The sequence below is a fragment of the Piliocolobus tephrosceles genome, chromosome 11 (genome assembly GCF_002776525.5).
Source record: "Piliocolobus tephrosceles isolate RC106 chromosome 11, ASM277652v3, whole genome shotgun sequence".
Taxonomy (NCBI): domain Eukaryota; kingdom Metazoa; phylum Chordata; class Mammalia; order Primates; family Cercopithecidae; genus Piliocolobus; species Piliocolobus tephrosceles.
The window spans coordinates 74,434,185-74,448,991 of NC_045444.1; the positions used below are offsets into that span (position 1 = coordinate 74,434,185).

A 14,807-nucleotide genomic window follows, 5' to 3' on the forward strand; every position below is an offset into this window, starting at 1 on the left:
AGACATACTCATGACTGGGAAATTTACAAGAGAAAGATGTTTAATGGACTTACAGTTCTACGTGACTGGGGAGGTCTCATAATCATGGAGGAAGGTGAAAGGCATGTCTCACACAGCAGCAGACAAGAGAAGAGAGCTTGTGCAGGCAAACACCCGTTTTTAAAACCATCAGATTTTGTGAGACCCACTCACTATCGTGAGAACAGCACAGGAAAGACTCGCCCCCATGATTCAATCACCACCCACCAGGTTCCTGCCACAACATGTGGGAATTGTGGGAGGTACAAATCAAGATAAGATTTGGGTGGGGACATAGCCAAACCCTTATCATTCCATCCCTGGCCCCCTCAAATCTCTTGTCCTCACATTTCAAAACCAAACATGCCTTCCCAACAATCCCCCAAAGTCTTAACTCATTTCAGCGTCAACTCTAAAGTCCACAATCCAAAGTCTCATTAGAGACAAAGCAAGTCCTTTCTGCCTATGAGCCTGTAAAATCAAAAGCAAGTTAGTTACTTCCTAGATAAAATAGGGTACAGGTATTGGGTAAATACAGCCATTCCAAATAGGAGAAATTGGCCAATGCAAAGGGGCTACAGGCCCCATGCTGGTACAAAATCCAGTGGGGCAATCAAATCTTAAAGCTCCAAAATGATCTCCTTCAATGCCATGTCTCACATCCAGATCATGCTGATGTAAGAGGTGAGTTCCCATGGTCTTGGGCAGCTCTGCCCCTGTGGCTTTGCAGGGTATAGCTTCCCTCCTGACTGCCTTCATGGGCTGGCATTGAGTGTCTGAGTCTTTTCCAGGTGCAGGGTGCAAGTCGTTGGTGGATCTACTATTCTAGGGTCTGGAGGATGGTGGCCCTCTTCTCACAACTCCACTAGGTGGTGCCCCAGTAGGGACTCTGTGTGGGGGCTCTGACCCCATGTTTCCCTTCCACAGTGCCCTAGGAGAGATTCTCCATGAGGACCCTACCCCTGCAGCAAACTTCTGCCTGGACATCCAGGCATTTCCATACATCTTCTGAAATCTAGGCGGAGGTTCCCAAACCTCAGTTCTTGACTTCTGGGCATCCGCAGGCTCAATACCATGTGGAAGCTGCCAAGACTTGGGGCACCCTCTGAAGCAACAGCCAAGCCATACCTTGGCCACTTTTAGTCATGGCTGGAGCAGCTGGGATGTAGGCCATCAACTCCCTAGACTTAATAAAGCAGAGAGACCCTGGCCTAGCCCAGGAAATCATGTTATCCTCTTAAACCTCTGGGGTTGCCATGAAGCCCTCTGGCATGCCCTGGAGACATTTGCCGCATTGTCTTGATGATTAACATTTGGCTCCTTGTTACTTATGCAAATTTATGCAACTAGCTTTAATTTCTCCTCAGAAAATGGGATTTTCTTTTCTATTGCATTGTCAGGCTGCAAATTTTCTGAACTTTTATGCTCTGCTTCCCTTTTAAAACTGAATGTCTTTAATAGCACCCAAGTCACCTCTTGAATGCTTTGCTGCTTAGACATTTCTTCCTCCAGATACTCGAAATCATCTCTCTCAAGTTCAAAGTTCCACAAATCTCTAGGGCAGGAGCAAAATGCTGCCAGTCTCTTTTCTAAAACATAACAAGAGTCACCTTGGCACCAGTTCCCAACAAGTTCCTCATCTCCATCTGTGACAACCTCAGACTGGATGTCATTGTCCATATCATTATCAGCATTTTGGTCAAAACCACTCAACAAGTCTTTAGGGAGTTCCAAACTTTCCCACCTTCTCCAGTGTTCTTCTGAGCCCTCCAAACTGTTCCAGCCTCTGCCTGTTACCCAGTTCCAAAGTTGCTTCTACATCTTTAGGTATCTTTTCAGCAGCATCCAACTCCTGATACCAATTTACTGTATTAGTCTGTTTTCACACTGCTGATGGCATCATACCCAAGACTGGGCAATTTACAAAAGAAAGCAGTTAAATGGACTTACAGTTCCATGTGGCTGGGGAGACCTCACAACCATGGAGGAAGGTGAAAAGCACATCTCACACAGCAACAGACAAGAAAAGAGGGCTTGTGCAGGAAAACTCCCATTTTTAAAACCATCAGATCTCGTGAGTCCCACCCACTATCATGAGAATATCATAGGAAATAACCACCTCCGTGATTCAATCACCTTCCACAAGGTTTCTCCCATGACATGTGGGAATTGTGGGAATTACAATTCACGATGAGATTTGGGTGGGGACACAGCCAAACCATACGAATTATATATATACTTTGTTGATTTTATTATTTTGTAACAAATTTGTTTTCTTCAATCCTTTGAGAATATGAATTAGTGTTTTGTACTTTCTGTTATATCTGTAAATATATAATATGTTTTAAAATATTTTTATTTTGTATTTATTATTCAGTCAATATTCTTATAGATAAATTGATATGTACATCGTTTGGTTTGCATTAGTAGCATTACTAAAATTGGTATCACTGGCTCAATGACTGTGATCTAAGGCTTTTTATTGTTATTGCTGAGTTTACCTGTAGAAGGTGGTAACAAGTTAAAGTTTTCATTAGCCAGTTTAAGTTGAAAAAAAAATAAAATTAAGTTAAAATTTTTAATTTTGGTTGCAAACAGTAGCAATTTCTTACTCACATCTATTCAGCAAATATATTCCCTTACATAACTAAGCCTAGAGGAAAAGTGAACGTTACAAGACTGGGTGCGGCGGTTTATGCCTATAATCCTGCACTTTGGGAGGCCAAGTCAGTGGATTACCTGAGGTCAGGAGTTCAAGACCAGCCTGTTCAACATGGTGAAACCCATCTCTACTAAAAACACAAAAATTATCTGGGTGTGGTGGCAAGTGCCTGTAATCCCAGCTACTTGAGAGGCTGAGGCAGGAGATTCCCTTGAACCCGGGAAGCAGAGGTTGCACCACTGCACTCCAGCCTGGGCACCAAGAGTGAGACTCCATCTCAAAAAAGTAATAAAGAAAAAGTGAATATTATATATGTATAACCTTCCACATTGTTTAAAAATGCACCATTTAGAAATAATATCAAGTATACATTTATCTAATTAATATTTATTGAAAACTTATTATATTTATCAAACACTGTGATTAGCAATGGCAGTGAGGATGGTAAACATTAGAAAAGGGAAGACACATAAATAGTTCCTTGTCACCTCTAACTTTCAATAAAATATGGCCAGATGAGAAATACATTTTGGTTTCTTATGTTTAAGTAGGCCGTATTAAGTGCCCAGAAAGAAGTAAAATAATAGGGCAGTTTGTAGTGATAACACTTCCAGCTTGGGAATTGAGGAATACTTTCACAAACAAAAGACTACATGAGTTGTGCTTTTTAAGGTGGAGAGGAACACTGGCAGGCAAACATTTAAATGGAAAGTCAACTTGGAGCAAAGGTATTGGGCTAGCAAACCATAGGGATGGGATATTCAGGAAATTGGAAAGAGAGATTAGATATAGCAGAGTAGGTGGAAATGTGTTCTGTGATTTGGATTCTTATAATTAGGCATTTTTGTCTCATCATTATATGGAGAGGAACAACTGCAGGGGAATCAGATGAACCATGCTATCCTTTAAGAAGTTTAATCTAGGCCAACCACATTGGCTCATGCCTCAAATTCCAGCACTTTGGGAGACTGAGGCAGGTGGATCGCTTGAGGTCAGGAGTTTAAGACCATCCTGGAAAACATAGTGAGACCCCACCTCTACAAAAAAATAATAAAAAAGTAGAAAACCTTAGCCAGACATGATGGTGCACACTTGTAGTTCCAGCTCCTTGAGAGACTGACGTGGGAGGATCACTTGAGCCCAAGAGGTGAAAGTTACAGTGAGACATGATCACACCACTACCCTCCAGCCTGGGTGACAGAGCAAAACTCTATCTCAAAAAATCTAAAAGAACAAAAAGAAGTTTAATTTAAAAGTGATATGTGTGTTAGATGAATGAAGAGAGAGCAGCTTAAAGGAAGGCAGATTAGTTTGCAGGCTTTTCCTTACATTTTGATCACCATTTGCTGAACCCTTGCTACTTGCCAGGCACTAAGCTAGGAACTGTAGGAAAATAAAACAATGAAGACATAATCTTTACCCATGAGTTTATAATGTAGCAGATGTACCTGCATGACAAGCAAATGAATAGAATACCCCATGAAAGCACAAGAGAATCATGTTTAACTAAAGACTAGTGAGTAATAATTATGTTGGCATGCAGATATTGAGTTACCAGTAGACTAGGTTTCCCCAAAAATGTTAAGTCTCATCAAGGTTACCCAGGAAGCAGTGTTTCTAAATTTTTAAATAATTCGAGAAGAAACAATAGAAGTTTGTCTAGGGTGAAAAAATGGAAATAAAAAACAAGGTGTGGTTAGATGAGACTTGGTAGTGGTAGAAGCAGTTAAGTGGGGGGTTAAAGAAACAGCCTTATTGCTTAGGCAAGAGGGGCATGTTGATGACAGGCACAGAAATGGGGAAAACAGAGTAAAAGTGGGTTTTGTTATTGTTGGTAAAATTTGTTTGGCTTTGAACACTGAAGAGTTTTCTCTCCTTCACTTTCCTGTGTTCAAACCTTTGCTAGAGCACTCATAACATTTTAAAATTTCATTGCAATTCCTTATTGAGAATTAAGGAATATTATTGAGGATTAGTTAAGGATTCATTTATTTATTACTCAAAATTTTTCCATCCTTTAAAAATAAAAGTATATTAGGGTAAATATAATTTACACCAAACAAAACAAAAATATGAATAAAAGACCTGATTTCATTCATAATCACAATGTAAATAATTTAGCCTTATACTTTCCAGCAGTCACAAAAATGGATATATGTTCTTTCTCTAAAAGCTGAGATGAATGTATTATGAGTCTTAGTGTAATGGATGGGAAAAGTGTCCTTACCTCTTAGAAGTACCTTATATATTAAATTGTTAAAAAATAAAGGGAATTAATTCTTTAAAAAAATTTCAATAGGTCTTGGGGTATTAGTGGTTTTTGGTTACATGGATAAATTGTAAAGTGGTTAAGTCAGATTTTTGCACACTTGTCACCAGAGTAGTGTGCATTGTACCCAATATGTAGTTTTTTATTCCCCACCCAGTTCCCACCCTCCCCATTCTGGATGTAGCTATTCAGTCTCCAAAGTCTCTTATACCACTCTGTATGCCTTTGCCTACCCATAGCTTAGTCAAGTGAGAACATGCGGGATTTGTTTCTTTTATTCCTGAGTTATTTCACTTGGAATAATGGCCTTGAGCTCCATCCAAGTTGTTGCAAAAGACATTATTTCATCCTTTTTTTTTTTTTTTTTTTTTTTTAAATGACTGAGTAGCATTTCATGGTGCACATATACCACATTTTCTTTACTCATTGGTTCCTGGGCACGTAAGTTGGTTCCATATCTCTGCCTTCGTGAATTGTGCTGCAAAAAACATACGCATGCAGGTGTCTTTTTGTTATGACTGCTTTTACTTTGGGTAGATACCCAGTAGTGGGATGGCTGGATCAAATGTTAGATCTACTTTTGGTTCCTTAAGAAATATTCATACTGTATTCCATAGATATTGTACTGATTTACATTCCCACCAGCAGTGTATGTGCTCTGTTTTCGCCACTTCCTTGCCAAATCTATTATTGTCTTTTGAATTTTTAATAATAGCTATTCTTGCAGGGCATCTCATTGTGGTTTTAATTGGCATTGCCCTGATGATTAGTGATCTTGAGCATTTTTTCAAATGTTTGTTGGGTATTTGTTTATCTTCTTTTGAGAAATAGCTATTTATGTCATTTGCCCATTTTTAGATGGGATTATTTGTTTTTTTCTTGCTGATTTATTTAAGTACCTTGTAGATTCTGGATATTTGGCCATTGTCAGATGCATAGTTTGCAAATATTTTCTCCCATTCTATGTGTTGTCTGTTTACTCTGTTGATTATTTCTTTTGCTGTATGGAAGTTTCTTAGTTTAATTAGGTCCCATTTATTTATATTTGTTTTTGTTGCATTTGCTTTTGTGGTCTTAGTCATAAATTCTTTGCCTAGGCTAATGTTCAGAACAGTTTTTCGTAGGTTATCTTCTAGGTTTTTTGTGGCTTCAGGTCTTGGATTTAAGGATTTGATCCATCTTGAGGTGTTTTTTTTTTGTTTTGTTTTTTTGTTTTTTGTTTTTTTTTTTAAGTAAGATGAGAGATAGGGATCCAATTTCACTCTTCTACATGGAGCTATCCAGTTTTCGCAGAACCATTTATTAAGTAGGGGGTCCTTTCCCCAATTTATGTTTATATATGCTTTGTCAAAGATCAGTTGATTATAAGTATTTAACTCTATTTCTGGCTTCTCTATTATGATCCATTGGTCTATTTGTCTACTTTTACGCCAGTACCATGCTGTTTTGGTAACTGTAAACTTGTGATTTAATTGAAAATGTAGTGCCTCTAGATTTGTTCTTTTTGCTTAGGATTGCTTTGGCTCTTTGAACCCTTTTTTTCATTTCATACGAATTTTAGGATTTTTTTTTCTAATTCTGTGAAAATGATGTTGCTATTTTGATGGAATTGCATTGAATCTGTAAATTGCTTTGGGTAGTATGGTCATTTTCACATTATTTATTCTTCCAATCCATGAGCATGGAATGTGTTTCCATTTGTTGGGGTCATGTATGATTTCTTTTAGCAGTGTTTTTTTTTAGTTCTCTTTGTAGAGATCTTTCACATCCTTGGTTAAGTATATTCCTAAGTATTTTATTTTATTTTTTGCAACTATTGTAAAAGAGACTGAGTTCTTGATTTGATTCTGAATGTGGTTGTTGTTGGTATATAGCAGTGCTACTGATTTGTGTACATTCATTTTGTTACCTGAAACTTTCATGAATTTGTTTATCAAATCTAGGAGTCTTTTGGAGGAGTCTTTATTGTTTTCTATGTGTACAATTATATCATCAGTGAATAGTGATAGTTTGACTTCCTGTTTTCAAATTTGGATGCCCATTATTTATCTTGCCTTATTGCTCTGGCTAGAACTTCCAGTACTATATTGAATAGAAGTGCTGAAAATGGGCATCATTTTCTCATTGAGGCTCTCAGGGGAAATGCTTTAAACTCTTCCCCACTCAGTATGATTTGGCTGTGGGTTTGTGTTATATTGCTTTTATTATTTTGAGGTATGTACCTTCTATGCCTAGTTTTTTGAGGGTTTTTTACCATAAAGGAAAACTAGACTTTACTGAATGCTTTTTCTGTGTCTATTGAGATGTTCAACCCACTAGATCATGGTATATACTTTTTTGATGTGCTGTTGCATTTGATTAGCTAATATTCTGTTGAGGATTTTTGCATCTATGTTCATCAAGGATACTGGTCTATTGTTTTCTTGTGTTATTATATCCTTTCTTCACTTTGGTATCAGGGTGATATTGACTTCATATAATGAGTTAGGGAGGATTACCTCTTTCTCAATCTTTTGGAATAGTTTCACTAAGATTTGTGTCAATTGTTTTTTGAATGTGTAGTAGAATTCAGCTGTGAATGCACCTGGCCCTGGGCTTTTATTGTTGGCAGTTTTTGTTTGTTATGAATTCAATTTCACTGCTTTTTATTGGTTTGTTCAGGGTTTTTATTTCTTCTTGATTTAATCTAGAAAGGTTGTATGTTTTCAGGAATTTGTCCATTTTCTCTAGACTTCCTAGTTTGTGTGCATAGAGGTATTCATAGTAGTCTCAAATGACCTTTTGTATTTTAGTGTTGTTGGTTATAATGTCCCGTTTTCATTTTTAACTTAGGTTATTTGAAACTTTTCTCTTATTTATTAATCTAGCTAATGGTCTGTCAAGTTTATTTATCTTTTCAGAGAACCAGCTTTTTGTTTTATTTATCATTTGTATTGTTTTCTTAAATTTCATTTAGTTCTGCTCTGATCCTCATTATTCCTTATCTTCTGCTAGTTTTGAGTTTGGTTTGTTCTTGTTTCTCTAGATCCTTGAGGTATGACATTAGGTTGTCAATTTGTGATCTTTCAGATTTTTGATGTAGGCATTTAGCATTTTAAACTTGCTTTTAGTATTGCTTTTGCTTCAGAGATTTTAATAACTTATGTCACTATTATGCTTCATTTCAAAGAATTTTGAAATTTCCATCTTGATTTTATCGTTAACTCAAAAATCATTCAGGAGCAGATTGTTTAATCTCCATATATTTGTATAATTTTGAGAATTCCTTTTAAAGGTGATTTCTAGCTTTATTCTGCTATGGTCTGAGAAGTTGATATGATTGTGATTATTTTAAATTTCTTGAGACTTGTTCTGTGGCCTACCATATGGTTTATCTTGGAGGATGTTTCATGACCTGATGAGAAGACTGTATATTCTGTGTTTTTTGGGTAGAATGTTTTGTAAATATCTGTTAGGTCCATTTGTGTAGCTTAAGTCCATTTTTTTTTTTTTTTTGCTTTCTGTCTTGATGGTTTGTCTAGTGTTGTCAGTGCTGTGTTGAAGTCCCCCATGATTACTATGTTGCTACCCATCTCATTTCTTAGGTTTACTAGTAATTATTTTTCAAATCTGTGATCTCTAGAGTTATATGCATGTAAATTTAAGATTGTAATATCTTTCTGCTAGATTGATTTTTTATTATTATATAATGACCTTTTTTTATTCTTTCTGCTTTAAATTATGCTTATCTGATGTAAGAATAACTACTCCTGCTTGCTTTTCATTCCTATTTGCATAAAATGTCTTTATCCACTCCTTCACCCTGAGTTTATATGAATCTTTATGTGTTAGGTGAGTGTCTTGAAAATAGCAGATATATGGTTTGTGATTTTTTATTCATTTTACCAACTTGTGTCTTTTAAGGGGAACATTAAAGCCATTTATGTTCAATGTTAATACTGAGATGTGAATACTGCTCCAATTATTATGTTGATTGTTACCTAGATACTTTGTTTTCTTCTTTGTTACTGTTTTTTAAGCACCTTGAGTTTTATGCTTTCAAGAGATTCTGTTTTGGTACATATTCACCTTGTCTTTTAAGATTTAGAAACCCTTTTAGCATTTCTTGTAGGGCAACTCTGGTTCATAATTTATGAAATTTAGTTTTACTGGATACAAAATTATTGGCTGACAGTTATTCTGTTTAAGGTGTTATAGATAGGACACCAGTCCCTTCTGCCTGGTAAGGTTTCTGCTGAGAAGTCTGCTGTCAGTTTGACAGGCTTTCCTTTATAAGTTACCTGATGCTTTTGTCTCACTGCTCTTAGAATTCTTTTTTTTTTTAAAAAAACATTGGCTTTAGATAGCCTGATAAGTATATGCCTTGGTCATGTCCTTTTTGCAATAAATCTCCCAGGAGTTCTTTGATCTTCTTACATTTAGATATCTAAATCTCTAGCAAGGCCAAGAAAGTTTTCTTCAATTATACATTCAAATAAGTTTTCCAAGCTTTTTGCTTTCTCTTCTCCCTTAGGAACACCAGTTATTCTTAGGTTTGATCATTTTACATAATCCCATATTCCTTGGAGACATTATGCATTTCTTCTGTTTATTTTTCTTTATTTTTGTCTGATTGGGTTAATTCAAAAGCTTTGTCTTTGAACTCTGAAATTCTGTCTTCTAGTTGGTTTAGTCTATTATTAAAACTTTCCTCTGCATTTTGTAATTCCTTAAATGTGTCTTTCATTTCCTGAATTTCAGGTTGGTTTTTCTTTAAAATATCTTTCTCTTTAGAAAAATTTTCATTCATATCCTGAATTAAAAAAAAAAAAAGTTAGTTTTCACCTTTCACTTGTTCTCCTTGAGTAACTTAATTATCAACATTTTGAATTTTGTATTTGGTATTTCAAAAATTTCATCTTGGTTTGGACCCATTTCTGGAGAGCTACTGTGATTTTTATTGTTGGGGGTGTTATAGAACCCTGTTTTGTCATATTGCCAGAATTATTTTTCTGGTTCCTTCTCATTTGGATAGATTATTTCTTCTATTCTCTAATTTATTTTTGATTTGACTTTTTAAAAAAATTCTTTTTGTCTCCTTTAAGGATGTGACTTTAATGTTTATAGTTTATGGTAACCTAATGCAGCTCTTGGTGTTTCCAGGGGTGAAGTCTCTGTATGAGTCCCTTGGTTATAGAGAGTGTTTGTATGATGGCTTTCTCAAATGCTGGTTATAGTAACAATGTGCTTGATTTGTGACAAAGTTCACTATCTCCTATGGGGTTGGAATGGCAAAGGTCTCTTGAAGCTTATTTCATTCATTCCCCTGTGCTGTGAACATTTTATGTATTTATTGTTTCCACAGTATTTTATTTACTGTGTTATTCTGCCTGCAGATGCTATAATGGACTGTGTCACTTGGCCTCCAGGCAGGAGGTGGCATTTGCAAAAGAGTGCCAGAGGCTGTAGAAGTGGTGGGATTTGATCTCTTCTTATGCTACCCAGGGGAAGTACTCTGGCTTCTCAGGCAATTGGTGGGGTCATAGAGCTACCAAAATTTCTGTCTTTCATGTTAAGCTACCAGAACAGCTGGAGGGGCAAAGCCAGATTGGGGCTGAGTTGGAAAGATCCGAGCTGTGGTTCTCCACATGTGACAAACAAGGGCTCCTGTGAGGGTCCAGGGGCGGTTCTTTGGCTATTGGAGTAACGTTTCAGAGAGGAGCACAGCTGCTTCTGCTGTACAGAAGCGTCCATATGGGGAGTGGAGAGTAACAGGTGACAGTAAGTTCCATTCAGCTCCCCACTCTGGCTAAGGCAGGTCTCACATCCGCAGTGTTGCACTAGCAACAGCAAGCTAAGTTCCAGGTAGTTTGCATTCAGAACTTAAAACTGCCCCAGGCCATAAGCCTTCGTGGTGGAGACAGAACCATGGCTTTCAGGCCACAGCCCTCCCAGTCTGCCAGCAAAGCTGAGGCATCCAGCTCCTGCATTCATGGCTGCAGCACACTTCCCATTTGCCTCCCAGTTCTGGCCAAAGGAATTTGTCCCCACTTGAGATTAGATTGCAAATTTCAGTCGGGAGCTTCTCTAAACCTGCCACAGTCACCTGAGTTAGCGGGCGGGCTTCCACGAAGTTGTCTGTGAGGTAGGATGAGGAAAGGTTTCCCTCCATCCGTGCTGAAGACTGGGAATGCACATGTCTCTTCCTGCTGCTGCTCCCAACTTTATATTGCCCACTGCTCCTTAAACTATTCCCAGCACTGGTTATAAGGCCTTCCCCTGTAGCCTGGATTGCCAGGTTTTGCAGTAGGAGTGTATACCCTGAAGGCAGTTTATCCCACTCCCGCATTCGGAGGACTTGGTTTTCTGCCTGGCTTAAAAGATGCAGGCTGTAGCCTACCACTTCTTTCAAAGCATCTGTGATTTCTTTCAGTTTTCTTGTTAAGTTTCTACCTTGCTTCTTGTAAAAAAATTCACAGTGTGATTATCTATATACTCTTTTGTCTTTCCAAGTGAGTGAGGCATGCTAACAGTGCCTCCAATCTGCCATCTTGTAGAAAAATAAATTTCTTAATACATAACTATGAGTAGGTACGTTTTTTACAAGTTCAGAATCTACCTTCTCTAGAATAACATTCCTAACTTTTGGAACCTGGACCAGATCCTTCTATGTGCTGTGTACCTTAACACCATGTACATTTCTTTATCATAACGCACAATGTGGGCTTGTCTACTATACCCTGAGATAAGATTTTTGAGGACTGGGTCATTATTTATAATTACAGATATAAATTTAAATCTAAATAAAACTCACTGCGATTTTTTTTCATAGAAGATACTTCATAAATGTTGCTGATATGAAAAATTGAATCTATGCCCATTGTTTAATTATCTTAATTATCAATGACTGACTTAGTCTTGCCAGCTTAATACAGTGTTTATGAATTATCTCACAGTTCCTGTGGACCAGGAATGTGGGCACAGCTTAGCTGGTACCTCGGCTCTAGGTATCTCATGCTTGTAGGTCAAGCTGTCGGCTACAACTACAGTCATTCACAGCCCAACTAGGGCTGAAGAGGCCACTTCCAGATTCAGCCTCCACAGAGCTGCCTTATGATGTGGAAGCTGTCTTCCTCGTGAACAATCAATCCAAAGAAGAAAAAGTGATCACCCATGATGGAAGCTATGTTTTTTTATAACCAAATCTAGGAAATGTCATCCCATCTGTAGTGAGTTGAATGGTGCCTTCCAAAAAGATATGTTCAAATCCTAACCTCCAATACTTGTGAATGTGGCATTAGTTGGAAAAAGTTTTTTCCAAGTATTTGCATTCAGAACTTAAAACCGCCCCAGGCCATAAGCCTTCCTGGTGGAGACAGCAACCATGGCCTTCCCAGTCTGCCGGCAAAGCTGGAGCGTTCATGGCTCCAGCACACTTCCCACTTGCCTCCCAGTTCTGACCAAAGGAATTTGTCCCCTTCCCTGCAAAGGAATTTGTGCAGGTATAATTAAGGATCTTTAGATGCAATCATCCAGGATTAACTGGATGAACTCTAAGTCCAAAGACATGTGTCTTTAACAGATACACACAGAGGAGAAGACCATGTGGAGACAGAGTCAGGGACTGATGTGATACAGACACAAGCCAAGAAGAGTCACCAGAAGCCAATAGAAGCAAGGATCAAAATTTCTACTACAGCCTGGGGAGAAAGTGCTACCTTTCCAACACCTAAATTTCAGAGTTCTGGCTTCCTGAACTATGAGAGAATAAATTTCTGTTCTTTTAAGCCATCCACTGGTAACTGTGGTAATTTGTTATGGTAGCCGCAAAAAATACAAAATAAAGTTATTGAAGAAACTGAAGAAAGTGATTTTACTTTCACTGACTTTTTAGAGTGTCTGTTTACTACATCTATATAAGTAATACATCTGTGTTAATAATGATATTTCAATTAATCTTCACCTATAAATGTTAACATTGTTTTTTATTTAATGAATAAGTTTAAAGAGAAAGAGTTCTGTATATTTATGTAATACATAATTATAATTAATAGTCCCTTTATAAATTAATTACTATTTGAATGAAGTGATGAAACCTAGAAAAGTAGTTTTTCATCAATATGTTGGTCTCTGTGTTGCAAAGTGATAAACTATAGTCCTTTTTTGGTCTAAACTAGTTATTCATGCTATGGTGTATCATTTATTACACTGAAGCCTTGACTTTCTTAGAGGTCACATTCTTTATAAAATGGCTTAATTTGCTTTTACAGCATGATTTATATTGAGAAAATTTAGTTTGGTGAAAAATAAAAAATATTTTCGTGAGAATAATTTTTGTGTATAAAGATTGAGCTAAAGGAGGGAGAAGAGTAGGATTTGCATTAATACATACAGTGCATGAAAAAATGGAAGTGGCTATCTTAGAGAAGGAAATTGGCAAATCATGAATTTTAAATTGCATAGTTTATCAGTTAGGTAGCCTGACAATCTAAACTAGAAACTTTTTGATCAGGCAACCATCTGTGAAACAACACCTATTTATACAAGCAATCTGTGCTATGTACTAATCACATCTACATTTGAAGAGTCTCTTATTCTTAGATCACAAGTAACAGAAACTAGTTCTGTCTATTTAAACAAAAAATGCATTTTGCTGAAAGGATATAACTTAGCACATAAAATTAGAGGGTAATCAAATGAAACAGTTCTCAGAAAAGACAGGAGCCAGACTGTTCCAGGCATCTAGAGATCAGGAAGTGGAGAGAAACAGCAGTGGGTACTTCTGTGGAGCTAAATATGGACCAATAGTATGTTTTAATGTTCTTCCTCTCTCACTCACAAAGGGAGTCAGAATGGCTAAGTTTGACTGATTTACCCCCTGCCGGGAACCATGACCATTGATTAACAGTTCTCAAAAGACTGCCTGTACTTGGGGAGAGTAGGTCCCAAAGGAAACTTTAAAGTTCTGGAACCAAGACGGAGGGCAAATATGGGGGCAAATAAAAACAATAGATACCTCCTAAAACTCTTTTTCATAAGTGTTATTTAAAGTCATCAAACTGGCCAGGTGCAGTGGCTTATATGTGTAACCCCAGCACTTTTGGAGGCTGAGATGGGAGGATCACTTGAGACCAGGACTTTGAGACCAGCCTGGGCAACATAAACCCCCCATCCCTACAAGAAATTAAAAAAAAAAATCCATCAAACTGTAATAACAATAAAATGTAATATAATAAAGATTTTTTCCAGCAAAGTGAGAATAGATGAAATAATAATGTTGCTTAGTTCTCAGTAGGTATCTACTACCTTGAAAAATGCATTTGTTCTTTCTTTTATACATATTTGTATTTTACTAATTGCCTATCACATGTCAATTGCTATACTTGACAATGAGCATAACATTATAAACAATGGAATTATTCCTTGCTTTTGTGGAGTTTATAGTCTAGTGAAATAGAAATAAAACCACTAATATATTGCAGTAAGTCTAAGATAGGAAGCATATTAATTTTCTTGGGCTACCATTGCAAAGAACCATCAACAGAGTGGCTTAAAACAACCAAAATTCATTGTCTAATAGTTATGGAGGATAAAAGCCCAAAACCTTGGTACCAGGGGTCACTCTGCCTGCAAAGGCTCTAGGGGAGGATCCTTCTTTGTTTTTTTCCAGCTTCTAGTGGCTCCTTGTATTGCTTGATTTTAGGCAACATAACTCCAGTCTCTGCTTCCATCTTGACATGACCTTCTTCCCTGTGTTTCTCTGTATTCTCTCCTCCTCTTATAAACATATCAGTCACTGTATTTAGGACCCATCCTAAATCCAAAATTATTTTATCTTAGGATTTTGAACTGATTGCATCTACAAAGACCATATTTCCA

At 37.2% G+C, this 14,807-nt stretch overlaps 1 protein-coding gene across 33 annotated transcripts in view; it reads left to right on the forward strand.

Moving 5' to 3' along the window:
- The window catches only part of GULP1 (GULP PTB domain containing engulfment adaptor 1), a 320,008-nt gene that overhangs the window by 101,253 nt on the left and 203,948 nt on the right, over positions 1 to 14,807 (forward strand). The gene's annotated exons all lie outside the window — the stretch shown is intronic.